The sequence below is a fragment of the Eumetopias jubatus genome, unplaced genomic scaffold, assembly GCF_037043125.1.
Source record: "Eumetopias jubatus isolate StellerSeaLion01/CBP00866 unplaced genomic scaffold, mEumJub1_p1.0 scaffold_9, whole genome shotgun sequence".
Lineage (NCBI taxonomy): Eukaryota > Metazoa > Chordata > Mammalia > Carnivora > Otariidae > Eumetopias > Eumetopias jubatus.
Window position 1 is genome coordinate 55,166,895 of NW_028274815.1, and position 14,157 is coordinate 55,181,051.

A 14,157-nucleotide genomic window follows, 5' to 3' on the forward strand; every position below is an offset into this window, starting at 1 on the left:
TGGAGAGCCACAAAGAGAGGGTGGCAGAACTTGAATTTTGTTGCTGACACTATTGCTAAGGAGCTGTGTGACCTTATGAAATTTGGTATTGTTCTTAGGCGTATTTCCTCATCTATAAAATAAAGAACCCTAGAGAGATAAGCATCAAGATTCTTTCCAACTCCAAATTTCTATCATCCTAGATAGACAGCTCATGAAATTGGATTCCTAGAAAAACAATTTTAATTCAGCAGGTTTTTAAGTAAAAGGACATTCTGAAGTTGACCTAATCAATTAATATGTATCTACATTTTTATGGATCAAATACAGTATTTAAATATATATGTGTGTGAATATTTTCAACTTTCCATCATGTAAAACTTGATAAAACCAGGCTTTATTCCTAGATCAAATGTTCCAGAGGAGTTCTAAGGGAGTAAAACAAGTTAATTCATAAAAACATGGATCAGCCTTAACAATTGTGTCAGAGATAATGACAGTGTAATAGCGGGAATTTAAGAAACAATCTGAAATTGTGGTTTTTCCCCCCACAAAGCACATGTGAAATTAACTAGTAACCCTTGAAACTATACATACCTCATGATTATTTATGTTATCTTGTGTTTTAAAAAATGGTTCCAAAATGCTAGATTTATAGCACTGCAGAATCCCACACTGTTGCAATGCTGTCTTCAATTCAGCCACTTCATATTGAAATTTCACACACAATAATTGGCTGACCTTCACAGCTATGGCAGAAACTAATTAAAGCTGTAAGGCTGTGCTAGCAATGCTTTTGTGTGAAATGTGAAGTTTGGTGATAATGAAATATGGGGTGCAGATGTTATTGTCTTAGATAGACTGTGCCCTTGGTTCACACTAATGAAGAACAGCAATTATTAAACAAAAAGTATTTTTTACCCATTAATTATTTTGTGTTGTGATAGTAGAAATAAAAACACAGTGGCATCTCTCCTACCAGCTTCTCCCCAAAGTAATTTTATGGAACTTTTCCAGCTGACTTCTGTTTCATTAGACATCCAGTTTCCACTTTCTTCTCCTACTGATCTTAGACCTTTGGGAGCCTCAAGTAAGGACCTGGTTAGGTTCAGAAAGCAAAGGGTAAAGGGCAAGTTAAAAATGGGCACCCATAAAGATTTTCAGACAGCTGGAAGATTAAATAAATGAAGCTTTTTGGAAATAGCTTCACACGCCAAACAGAGATGTCAGTAGAAATATGATGCCCTCCACACTGTTGGTGTATGATAGACAAAGGTCACTGCTGCTGTTGAGGTGCAAGTGGAGAAATAAAGCAGGCCTGAGCTCTGTTTCTTGGTTGTTAGGAGGCTGAGTTTCTATTAATAGGTCAGTGTGACTTGCAAGACTTCCACTGGGTCAAATATAACAAATCACAGATTTGCAACAATTGAAGAAAAACACTAGAATAAATAAAAGGCACATTGTATAGTTAAGTCTTAACTTTTCATAAGCTAATGATTGAGTCTGCTTCTCTTTATCCCTCTCCTCATTGACTTTAGGCCACTCAGTTCTCATTAACAGGGTAGAGATGGGACTGACATGAGTTAAAATCAAATTAGCCAATTTCCCTACTTGGGCAAAGAGTTTGAAATTAGTTGCCAAAAATAAAACTTAACAATTACGTGTATAATTTTGTTTTTTATGTGTGTCCCATATTATCTGTATTCTACTACATTGGCATCTTAAGGCGTTATCTACACAGCAATGGTGAGGGGTAGTAAGTAGGAGAAGCAGCAGGGGAAAGTGGGCATCACCGGTCCATGACACCTTAAATTAGGCAAGGAAACAAAAGTTAGTGCTTGGGAGGAAAAGGACTAACAACCATAGAAATACTATGTAGGAGAAGGTGTGCTGTGGAATATATCAGTAACAGAATATTCGGTGGGACTATGACTGAATTTGAGGAGTGATGTGTAAAATGACTGTTGAGATGATGTGTCTCTTCAGTTTAGGGAAATGGTAAGCTATACTTCTATGAAGGCTAGCTATATATTGTCAGATGAAAACAGAGACTTGTTTTATGGTTGTAAAGAAATTCAACTGTATAGAGAGGGGTTCATATAGTAGCTGAATTGCCAAAGGGGTAGACCACACATACCAGTTATTAGACTATTGCCTCTCAGCTCCCAATCTACCCTTCAGTGTGCTGCTTTTGGTAATGGAACATTTCTTCCCTTGCCAGAGTGCACAATGTTAAGCTGTTTAGTAGAGAGGATACTGCAGGGACACTAGAGGAGGAAAGGGCTTTTCTTTCTGGTTTCATGTGCTCTCTAATTTGCTCCTGCAGTGTAAGGTGGCTGAGAGCTCATGGGGTGCCAGTAGAGTGCTCAGCACCAGCATATTTCATCAGCATTACCCCCTTGTGTGGCTTCTCCCACACCCCGGAGGGTAGCTTTGCAGAGGTTCACTGATGCAGCAAACTTCTCTGCTATGCGGTGGGCTGTGATCGCATGCTCTCCAAATGGGGGTCTGGATCTCAGTCCTTGAAGGAAGGAGGGCCTCTGGGGTCCTCTGCCTCAACTCTAAAGGTAATGGCTGCTCTCTCTATCCATTTCTGTAATCTTACCCCCTCTTATATAAGAGTTACCTACTCACTCCTAGTAGATAATCCCTTCTTGTAGTCAATAATCTTTCTCATTAAACTTTCATTCTTCAAATTACTGTGTCGTTTCTGTCTCCTGATTGGAATCTGACTGATTCAATGATTGTCCCATCTTCAGTTCAACAACTTATAAAAGAAATAAATGAAGCCCTTTATTATCATGACTGATTGAGTTAAAATGAAAAATGTGCTGGGAAAGGAGGTATTGGTAATAGTAGAAGTAGTAGAATATAGAATGTAATAGAAGCAATTATCAGCTTTCAGAAGAAATAGCCATGAATTACAAAAGATTATAATCCCGTGCAATTTTCAATACGGAGAACAAGGCAAGAATGTACCAACATTTTTAACTTTACCCTATGCCAAATAAAATAGTAAGTGAGAGACTGAAAACACAGAAAATGCAAAAAGGTGATGATGCAGGCACATTGTCCCAAAATTATAGAGTATCCACTTAGGGATTACAAAAGGCCTCTAATGTTAAATGCTTTGGGCCAAAATGTGAAACAACTACTTTGGAGTAGACCTGGCTTCCAATGTAGAAGGAAACATTAGATAGTCTTAATCTCAGGAACTGGTTTTGCTCCTATCACTGTTCATCCAGAATACGTCTCTGATTCATTTATCTGAGGCAGACTCCATAGCATCACTGAATTGTAGAGACACAAGATCCCCATACACTGCCCTCTCTTTACAGCATAATCATCATTTTCTTCAGCAAATGTACCATTACACACAATATGATCAATAATGGAGTGGATACAGTTAAATAGAGCAGTAAAGAGACCTAGCTGGGCACATTAATGAGAGGCAAGGCAGAGCAGTGGAAGCCTGCCCTTCCCCAAGGAGGAGGCTTGGTCCTCGGATGTCAAAGCATGTTTCTCCTCAGGCTCCTTGGCACATGGACCTGTCAATACCAGGAGTGGTGCTTTGTGGTGGTAGAGGTTGCCCATGGTAGTAGCATCTGGGCACAGCAATTCAGGCAAAAAGGGAGAGAGTTTTAACTTGCTCAGTGGGAAATAAGTGAATTACAGTGCTCCTGACCAGGTGTCTTGTCTGGTACTTCTATGCTATGAGTGTCCCTTTGGCTTAGAAAAAATAATGTCAACCTTTGTTTCAAGCCAAAGCCTTGGGGACAGCTAAAACTGGGTTGCTGCAAAGAGCTCCTTTTTAACCAGAAGCTGAACAAAGTGCTACTAATAAAACATCAGATTCTTTATGGTGGTTTCTTTCAGACCAGGCTGGATTTTGAATGATGGATCTTTGGCATCTACCTGTTTTTAGCAAAATTTTGACTGTGAGGTCCTGTTTGTGTTGGAATCTTATTTGCCTCCATGAGGGTAATACTGCTTTATGCTGGAAATAGAGAATGACAGTGACTGTGAAGTCAGTTCTTGTGAGTGTCTCTAGGATCCCAGGGAGGACAGTTTGCGCTCCTTCTACCAACTACCGTTAGGAGCATGAATAAAATGCTACCCTACTCTACTAGTGTTATGAAGTGTACTGCTGGATGCCTCACTCAGTCAGGAGTTCCTAAACCAGGTATGCTTTCGGGATGGACCCTGCCTCTGGATATTCAGACTGAGTAGGTCTTGGGTGGAGGATAAGCATCTATATTTTGAACCAGTGTCCCAGTTGTTTCCACGCAACTGTTCCAGGACTATGATTTAGCAATCACTACACCTAAATAAACAGATTCTTTAAGGGCCAAGATGGCCTGATGTGGTAAAAAGTTGAAAGTGGAAAAATTCGTACTCTTTGGAACTTATTGCAAATTAGGAGACCTGGCAATTCGGAGAGGTCTGTATTAAACTAGCAAAAATATAGATGTAAGAGTTTAAACTGGATGTGGTACGGGCAGCAGAGTTTTGACTTGAGATTTGGCACAGTCTGAGTCCAGTATTCCCAGCACCACATTATACATCTTCAGAGATACATTCTCATTGTGTTCAATGTCATTGACACCCCTTGGAACACAGTTGGAAATGGTGTTCAGTAATCAACACGTCAGAAGCTTCCTCAATGTGGTTCAATCCACATGTTTCATCATTATGGCCTCCAGGGTAGGGAGAGGTGACCACTATTGGCCAAAGGGGATCTACAGCTGAAGGGGTAAGTGGTAAAGATTCTAAGGCTCATGAGGAATTAGGAGAATATTTAGTCTGCATCACTTTATAGTTTGGAGCGTAAGAGGCAATTTGCTCTTCTTAGTTCCAAATCAAGAAAACTTGCTTATGGAATGTTCTTAGAGAATATCTTTTATTTCTCCATAGTGGGGATTCATTTATGCTATTTTATTCACACTCTTTTACTAGGAACTTATTAAAAACAGTAGTGCAAAGTTGAGAGACACAGGTGATCGATATCAGGGCACAGCCCATAGTCAGGTAACAGGACAAAGATTACTGGTCCCTAGAGGGATCACACACATAATTGCGCTGTCAACAACCAGTGTATGTTAAAGTCAAGTTCATGCATGCAAAATATTTGTTGGCTCATTTTAAGGATAATGTCCATGTAGATTCACATGAAAATAACATACCACAAAATACATCAAAATTATTTTATTTTTAATTTTTTAATTTTTTTATTTTATTATGTTGTTAATCACTATACATTACATCATTAGTTTTTGATGTAGTGTTCCAATATACATCAAAATTCTGAGTATTTTGTAGTTACATATTACACATCTCCTGCCAGGCAATCTTTTGCGGTTAAAACATCTTATACCAAGTTGATTAGGTTTCCTCAGTCATGTTCATTGAAACCGGGGTTAAAGGTCACCTTCTTAATCATTCATTGAATCGCATAGTATTATTGTTACTACATGTGTGTTTGGATCCATCTTAGGTCAAATATAGTTTCCCAGCAAAAGCAATAAAAAAATAGTCAAAACCTGATAGTGTATTTCCTTGATTCAAAGCAGTCATTTTTGAAGATTCATTCTCAAATGTTTTGAAGGAAAAAATATAAAACCTCAAACAAATGCACACGTGATTCATAAGTAATGTCTTGATTTTAGAAACGTTAAAAGGTAAAAAAAAGAAAAGAAGTATATACAATGGAATATTGTATACAATATGTATATACAATGGAATATTTCTTTTCTTTTTTTACCTTTTAACATTGAACACTACATCAAAAACTAACAATGTCCTATATGTTGGCTAATTGAACGTAATAAAAAAAAGTCAATTGAAAATTAAAAAAAAAGAAAAGAAAGAAAAAACAAAACCAAAAAACCTGATACTTAAACCTGAAGAAAATGCAAGCTACTACAAATAAGTTCTTCCTATGCCTTGACATTGTATCATAAAAAAAAAACTAGGATATTTTGGGGTACAAGATAGTGTCATTCATGAACTTAAACAAATTCTACTAATAATTCAACAATAATAATATGTTCAGTTTTAAAGGAGGAACATCCAGGGGTGCCTGGGTGGCTCAGTCGATTGGGCTTCTGCCTTCAGCTCAGGTTATGATCCCAGAGTCCTGGGATCGAGCCCCGCATTGGGCTCCCTGCTCAGCATGGAGCCTGCTTCTCCCTCTGCCTCTGCCTGCCACTCCCCCTGCTTGTGCTCTCTCTCTGTCAAATGAATAAATAAAATCTTAAAAAAAAACAAGAACATCCAGAGAATTCTTTAAAATACATACGCCAAAAGGAGGTTTTATTTTTTAATTTCTTTATTATGATTATTAAGCTTTTATTTTAATTCCAATATAGTTACCATACAGTGTTATATTATTTTCAGGTGTACAATTTAATGATTCAACTATTCCATACATCACCCTGTGCTCATCACAGACAAGTGCACTTCTTAATCCCCATCACCTATTTCACCCATCTCCCCACCCACCTCCCCTCTGGTAACCATCAGTTTGTTCTCTATAGTTAAGAGTCTATTTCTTGGTTTGTCTCTCTATATCCTTTGTTTTCCCCTTCATTCATTCGTTTTGTTTCTTAAGTTCCACACATGAGTGAAATCGTATGGTATTTCTTTCTCTGACTGACTTATTTGCTTAGCATAATACTCTCTAGCTCCATCTATGTCATTGCAAATGACAAGATTTCATTTTTTTTATGGCTTACTAATATTCCATTGTGTGTATGTGTGTGTATACATATACCACATCTTCTTTATCCATTCATCTATTGATTGACACTTGGGCTGCTTCCATAATTTGACTGGTTATTGTAAATAATGCTGTTTATAAACATAGGAGTTCATGTATCCCTTTGAATTAGTGTTTTTGTGTTTTGGGGGTGAATACCAGGTAGTATGATTACTGGATCATAAGGTAGTTCTATTTATAACTTTTTGAGGAACCTCCATACTGTTTTTCATAGCAGCTGCAATAGTTTGCATTCCCACCAGCAGTGCAAGAGGTTTCCTTTTTCTCCACATCCTCACCAACACTTGTTGTTTCTTGTATTTTTGATTTTAGCCATTCTGACCGGTGTGAGGTGGTATCTCATTGTGGTTTTGATTTCCATTTCCTTGATAGGTGATGTTGAGCATCTTTTCATGTGTCTGTTGGCCATCTGTATGTCTTCTTAAGGAGGTTTTATCTTGACTTCATACATCTTCATTAAAGATTTTCTGGGCATATTTGAAAGATATGTAGATGTGCTTATTAGCAGGGTCTATGTATAAGGAGTGGAGGTATCTCTTAGGAAAAACTGAATGGTAAGAAGAGAGATCCCCAAGGCATAGAAACTTTATCTAATGGCGCCAAAAGATAGCTTTCAGGTCAGCTCACATGAATTCTCACTTGAGTTCTTGGGATTGTGAGCAAATAAAAGCAAACAAAAATAAATTCAGAAAAATCTGTTTGTTTTTGTTTGGTTGGTTGGCTGTGTATTTTGTTTGTTTTTGTTTATTGTTTTTTTTGTGGCATTTTTTGGTAAATCTGTGGAGACACAGCTTATGTAAGAGAGTGTAACATAAGAGGGCTAGAAGGTCTAACAAGGTTAAAGTACATTCAAGTGCAAATACCAGGATACAAGCCACAGTAGACTAACTTGCAGCTCATACATAGACACAGTTGAAGAGGACTTCATGCACTGTTGGTATTACAAGCAGCAACAAAGGCAGGGACACACTTGGAGGGCATCGGTGGCATTATATTGGCTTCACCAAAGCCTCGGATGATCATTAATGGTGGGGATGTAGCAGCAATTGAGGCAGCTGAAGAAAACATTTCCAGAGAAAGCCAAAACAGGAGAGGAGAAAAATGTTGGTTGCCAGATTATAACCAGGGGCTCATGAGAGATACTCTCAAAAGCCTTCCTGAAGTTGTGTGTTTAGCTAGAGAGAGGGTAAATTAGGAATCTGACTTTCTTTCACTTGTGGAGAGAGCCCACAATAAACATTTTGTTATGGCTTTTAACTTAATTTTAACAGGTTGATCTAGTAAGGCAATCCCAGTTTATAGTTGTAAAAGTATGGGAAAGACATATTGTGTGTTCTAAATGAACTTCCATTTCAATAACTCACATTAAATAATTCCATGCAATCAGTGCTCTATATTTTAAAGAAATCATACAAAACACAATAAATTACTCTGCTATTAAATATGGATAATTTAATCCTGAGTATTATAGAAATATATTATTTTCCTATTGTCTGTTCCTATTATTAATCAAGCAAATTAAGTTAGTCAAGTGGTTCCAAATAGAATGTGGAAATTTATTATGCGCAACAGTGTAAAAAATTATAGAATTAGACTCTCTGTGGTAACTGTTTTTCCAAATTTAAACATCTAGATGTTTATAAGTCTTGAGGACTAAATATCTAAGTAAAGAGTTCACTGCTCAGTAAGATTTTTAAATAACTATTTTTGTTATGATTCAAATTATATTGCAATAAAATGATTAAACAGTTTCAAAACTTACGTACATATCTACATGAGTTCACACATACATACAAATCACACATTTGACTTCCACTTCCTTGTGTTTATGTGTGTTTTCTTTAAATGAGGTGCAACATTAACAATTCATATCTTGATAGATTATAAAATACACCCTGTGTCTCAGCCTTGGTTCCCTTTCCCTTGCTCTGTGGCATTTATGGTAATTTTAAAACCAATTGGGCAATAAAAGTGGGAGAAATGTAAGTAAGTAAATGTATTTATTTAAGAGATGCTGATTTTTATTTAGAATCTTAAAAGACATTTAAAAGAAGAAACATGCTAAAATTTCAGCAGGGACAGCTCATAATTTTACAGCATGTTCCTGAGATCTGGGTAGATCTCACCTTGTCTTTGTATGTCAAAACCTCTGATGCGTGCTTGTTACACAGAGCATTAAGTCAATGCATGTTGCCATGATAGACAAGAAAAAGAAAAAAAAGTAATGTTTACTCCTTCTTAATAGTTTTAACTTTTTTAGGACTAATGTGTGTTAAGGCCATACATTCCCATGTGATATTCTTAGGCCCAAAAATGAATCAGCGAAGATGGAAATGATTAAGTTCATTGATGACACTCTGAAAAAAAAAGGTTCTTGTGTTCTCCACTGGCTAAGACAGACTCACATAGTGTCTGCTTTTATGTGTGGTTGCAGATAAATAAACACAATGAGACAAAAACTCTTAGTTTGATATGAACCCAAAACATGCAAGAAGTTGTATTCATTTAATCTATAGTGAAATAACAAGGTAACATTAACATTGCTGTTCAGAGACTGGAGCATGGGACAGAACTATCTGGCGGGTATTTTTATGAAAATTATTTGGAAGGATTTTTCTTCCTAGTCCTTGGATTATAGTAACATAGTATCCAAAAAGGCTGGGTTTTTTTTAAGATTTTATTTATTTATTAGAGAGAGAGAGAGAGAGAGCACAAGCAGAGGGAGCAGCAGAGGGAGAGGGAGAAGCAGGCTCCCCGCTGAGCAGGGAGCCAGACATGGGGCTCGATCCCAGGACCCTGGGATCATGACCTGAGCCCTAGGCAGATGCTTAATGACTGAGCCACCCAGGCGCCCCCCAAAAGGCTGTTTTAATTTTAACTCTCAAATTTTGTCATTTTTCTTCCTTTCTTCTTCTTCTCCTTCTCCTTTTTCTTCTTCTTTTTTTAAAAATTGGAATGCCAATCCCTTGACCTTCAACATCCACTGCATATAATCTATACATTTTGGTCTTGACTAGGAGGCATCTGAAGCACAGGCTTGAAGATTTAGAAATGAAGCTTGACAAAGTTTATTCTCTCCTATAAATTAGAAAATAGAAGTTATGTCTTTCAAAGTATTACATTTTATTAAATAAGTGAATGTGCACTTTGTTTCTACCCAGTGTCCCTACTCAGACCAGGGTGTTCTGATTTTGTCTGCAAGGGATGTTTCAACTCTGAGGTCAGTAGGGATTTTCGTTGAGTTGACTGCATTGAATCCAAAGGTCTGATTAGATTGAGTAAGTCCACTGAGAAATAGGCACAGTGCAATCCATGCTTAGAAGTGTTTTCATTAAACAGAACTTCAGAAGCTTGCAAATGTTACTAGATTTAATTTAATTCTGAATATTTTAGGAATATTGCTAAAGTGGCAGCTAAAAATCCCAGAGGGGAAAAAAAAGGAAGATGTCAAGGCTGTTGGTTTGCGGAGGTATTTTTCAAAACATTACAGTCCCTCTTTTTATGAGTTTTGTGTGTCTCACTAAACAAACAGGGATGTTAGTAGTTGTGCATTAGCTCATGAGGAGAAGGCTTTTTAGTGATGTGACCATGTTCATGTAGGGAACAGCTTGTAACCTTGTATGGGCCCTGCTTTTGGGGTTCCAGACCTGCTGATTTCCTCCATTTAGCTTAACTAGTTCAAACACTTCATCGCTGAGATTCACAGACCCTTTTTCTTCAAGCACAGTGACAGTCTAAAAGTCAACTAACAGTATCTTCAGAAAGCTCTTGTGAAGCTGAATTTTGGTAACTGACACCAATAACATAACGGCATTAAATCACCTATATTTTTATAGTGGATAAGCTAGTCTGCTTGTAAATATGTTCACGGATAGCATGTAGGTGGCAGAAGAATTACACTACAACTTTAACAGCTAATAAATCTTTATTTAAGCAGGGGACCTCTAAAACTTAATTAGGCATATGAAAGCAGAGATCATTCTGAGGGTAAAAAATATGCCAATTCTCACAAGAAAAGACATCTGCTTTGTGGAAAAACTTCAAGTTAAAATTTACTCTTCTGTTACTTTGTCAATAGAAAGGCTTTCTGGTAGAAGAGCAAATAGCTAACTTAAAAAAAAAATGACATAAGCAGACAAGGAGGCATTCCTGGCACACCCTAGAGGGGAGAAAGAAAGGCCCATTTGTGAACTCTGTGTGCCTTATTTAGCTAATTCAGGTAGACACCTCTCTCTTTTTCTGTCTTCCTCCTTCCTGGGTCATGTAGGGGTAGTCAAGGAACTGGCAGATTTAGTAGTGCCCAAGATGGAGAATTGGCGGGCACCTAGCAATTCGATACTTTTCAATGCAGTCCTTGCCTCCCTCACTTCTCCCAACCTAAAAATGTCTCCTCTGCTCACATCACTAAGTGTGGCTATACGAAGGTAATACCCCCTCCTCCCAAAATTTAGAACATACATCTAAATCACAATTGGCCCTTGAACTCCTTACAGATTACAAGTGCCTCAGTACATAACACTGCTCCTTATAAAAATGCAGAGACCACCGGGGCTGGTTACATTCTAATTCCAGATTCTTTAACTTGAGTCTGTGTCTTCTCTTGATTTCCTTCTCAAGAGGGCTTCCGTCAGTATGGCATAAAATGATGATCTCGGGAAATAGAGTAACGAATTTTAAACCTCAGTGGTATACTTTTAAAAAGCAGATTTTCTCCTTCTTCGGTGAAGTATTTGGTAGGTTTTGTGGGGGAAGATAGGTAAGTCACAGCTTCTACTCTCATAGAACTTGAACAAGTTCAGGAGATGGGACGTCAATGCTTGAAGCATGTAGTAACATTTCAGCTGTAGAAAGTACAGCCCAAGGCAATCTATACATATGTGCTACAGGACTAGCATAAATAACTCCAGTTTTGTCCATGGGCCAAACCCCGTCCTGGAGCCAACAAAGCTATTTTTGTTGTTGTTTGTTTGCTTGTCATTTCTCAGGAGTCCTTCATCTAAGAACAGGATAATATATTTTAACAAAATTAGCATCAGGAATGCAATCTTTGTTTTTAACTTGTGCTGCTTAGAGATGCACAAATGAAGCTGATGAACACCATGAAAGCAGAACTAGTTTATGATAGGATGTTTTAATTTTTTCTGCTACCATTTGATTCATCTTGTAGATGTTCTGCTGCTTGCATGGTATTTCCTCCAAGTCACTTATTTTATGCTAAGAAGGTAACACTGGTGACTCACTTCAAATGTCAACAAGCATCATAAATAATGAATTCAGAATCGAGCCCATATTGCCCAATTAAATAGTTCTTTCATCTGATCAAATGCCATTCAGGCTTCTTTGTGCACTTTTCTTTATGTGACTTTAAAGTCATCCTGGTGTTGTTTTTAAAAAATAAGTAAAGTAGAAGCTCTCTTTTGTGAAAGACTTTAGATCTGGCCTTAAATGGCAACAGAATGCAATTTAATGAAAATAGAAGAAGCTATGATATAAGGAGAAATGCATTTAGTCATCCTTTCCAAGATTCTGGAAGCGGGTAATCCTACACTAGGTGCCCCCAATGAGAGCTTGGAGACCTTGGGATTGCAACTGAAAGCCAGGTACCTGGCTTGGCCCTGCTGCTAGGAGCTGACTCAGGGAACTTAAGCAAGTTTCTCAGTTCTCTAGCCATGATATTTGAGACTTGGACCAGATGGCCTCTGAACTTCCTTTCAGTTCTAAAATTCTATGAACTAGCTCAACTCCATCAAAAGGCTACTGTATAATGCTTAATATAAACTTGAGTCTTGTTTCTATTAATGTGAGAAACTGAAAATTTTGTTAGAATACAAATGGTTTTGATCTTCCCAGAACTTAACATTTGGCTAGAGTCTGCAATAGGCTTTTAGCCTATTGGGAAATGACAGAGACTTATTGGGAACATTTGGGGGTTTCTGAATCATTGCATGAAGCAGAACAATGCTTTGCAGAAAGTACAGAAAGTTTCTTTGCAGTGTACTCCTTGATGAAGAGGGAGTTTCCTGGTTTTGCTGCCAGTTACAACTACCTTGTCAGTTCAGGAGTTTGTGCGGTAGTCTTTACATTCAATGTCTATCTATTTTGATCCACAGTTTCCTTAAATGTGAAATGGGTACAATACCTACTTCAGAGGGTTGTTATGAAGATTGACAATATACTGAAAGTCCTCTTGTATATCAGTTACATACCGACACATTACAAACTATGCCAAACTATAGTGACCTGACACAACCATACTGTTGTTATTCATGATCATGTAGGTTGCAAATGTGGGCAGGGCTCAGAGGTGTCTGCTCATTTCTGCTCTATGTAATGCTGGCCGGAGCTAGAGTGGCTCAATGCTTATCCACATAGAGTGGCTCAATGCTTATCCATGTGGCTTTTATCCTCCACGGTCTTTCTCTCTCCATTATGACCTGTCTGTCCAGTGGGGCAGGCTAGACTTTTTAGCATGGAAGTGGGATTCCAAGAGTGGAAGTCCCAGAAAACCATTTTTGTGGCATTCTATTGGACAGAGCAAGTCACCATCCCAACCCAGACTTCAAGGAATGGGGAAACAGACTCCACCTTTTGATGGGAAGAACAGCAAAGTCACTTTGCAATTAGCATGGATCTAGGGAGGCTTGATTTATTGGGGACCATTTTAAACTATCAAGCACACCTTAAATAAAGCCTGGCACATGGTAGGCACTTGATGAATGGATAACATCTTACATGTTGCAAATTTATTAACATTCATCCTTATTAGATAGACAGCACATATTAGCTCTGAGTTGAGGAAACTAAGAAGAAAAGTTGTGTTAGTTGCCCAAATTTATGCAGTTGGTGAGTGATAGTATTAGGACTTAAACAGAATTTTCCTGACTCCAAGTTCTCTGTTCTTTCTACTACGAATTACTGCTGATAAACTGGAAAGAAATTGAAGCATGGAAAATGATCAGAGAAAATGCCATTGGCTGGGGAGACTTACAGGGCTTTGCTGTTTTAGAAAACTGCCCTTCTTTGTTTATGAGTCAAATGTTGGTTGAAAACAATGAAAGAAGAATATTTTCTTGACTACTTTTCTTAGATATCTTTCTCTAAAATTTAATTACATCTGGGGCAACTTTGTCACTGAGCTTTAGACTTATATTTATTAGCAAATGAATTCTTAGAAATATATCCAAACTTTCACATAGTTTCAGCTTTAAATACGATGTCTACAGAGAAAACAATAAAGATACTGAAGTTGAGTCAGGTATGATCTGAAATCCATGCCTATCATGATCTCCTGAATTCAATCTCTATTTATTCTTTTCCTCCTTCAAATTTGGTATGAAAACTATGACTACTTTCAGCAAGTATGCAGAATAAAGAACAGGAAAATTAATTTTTGAAAATAC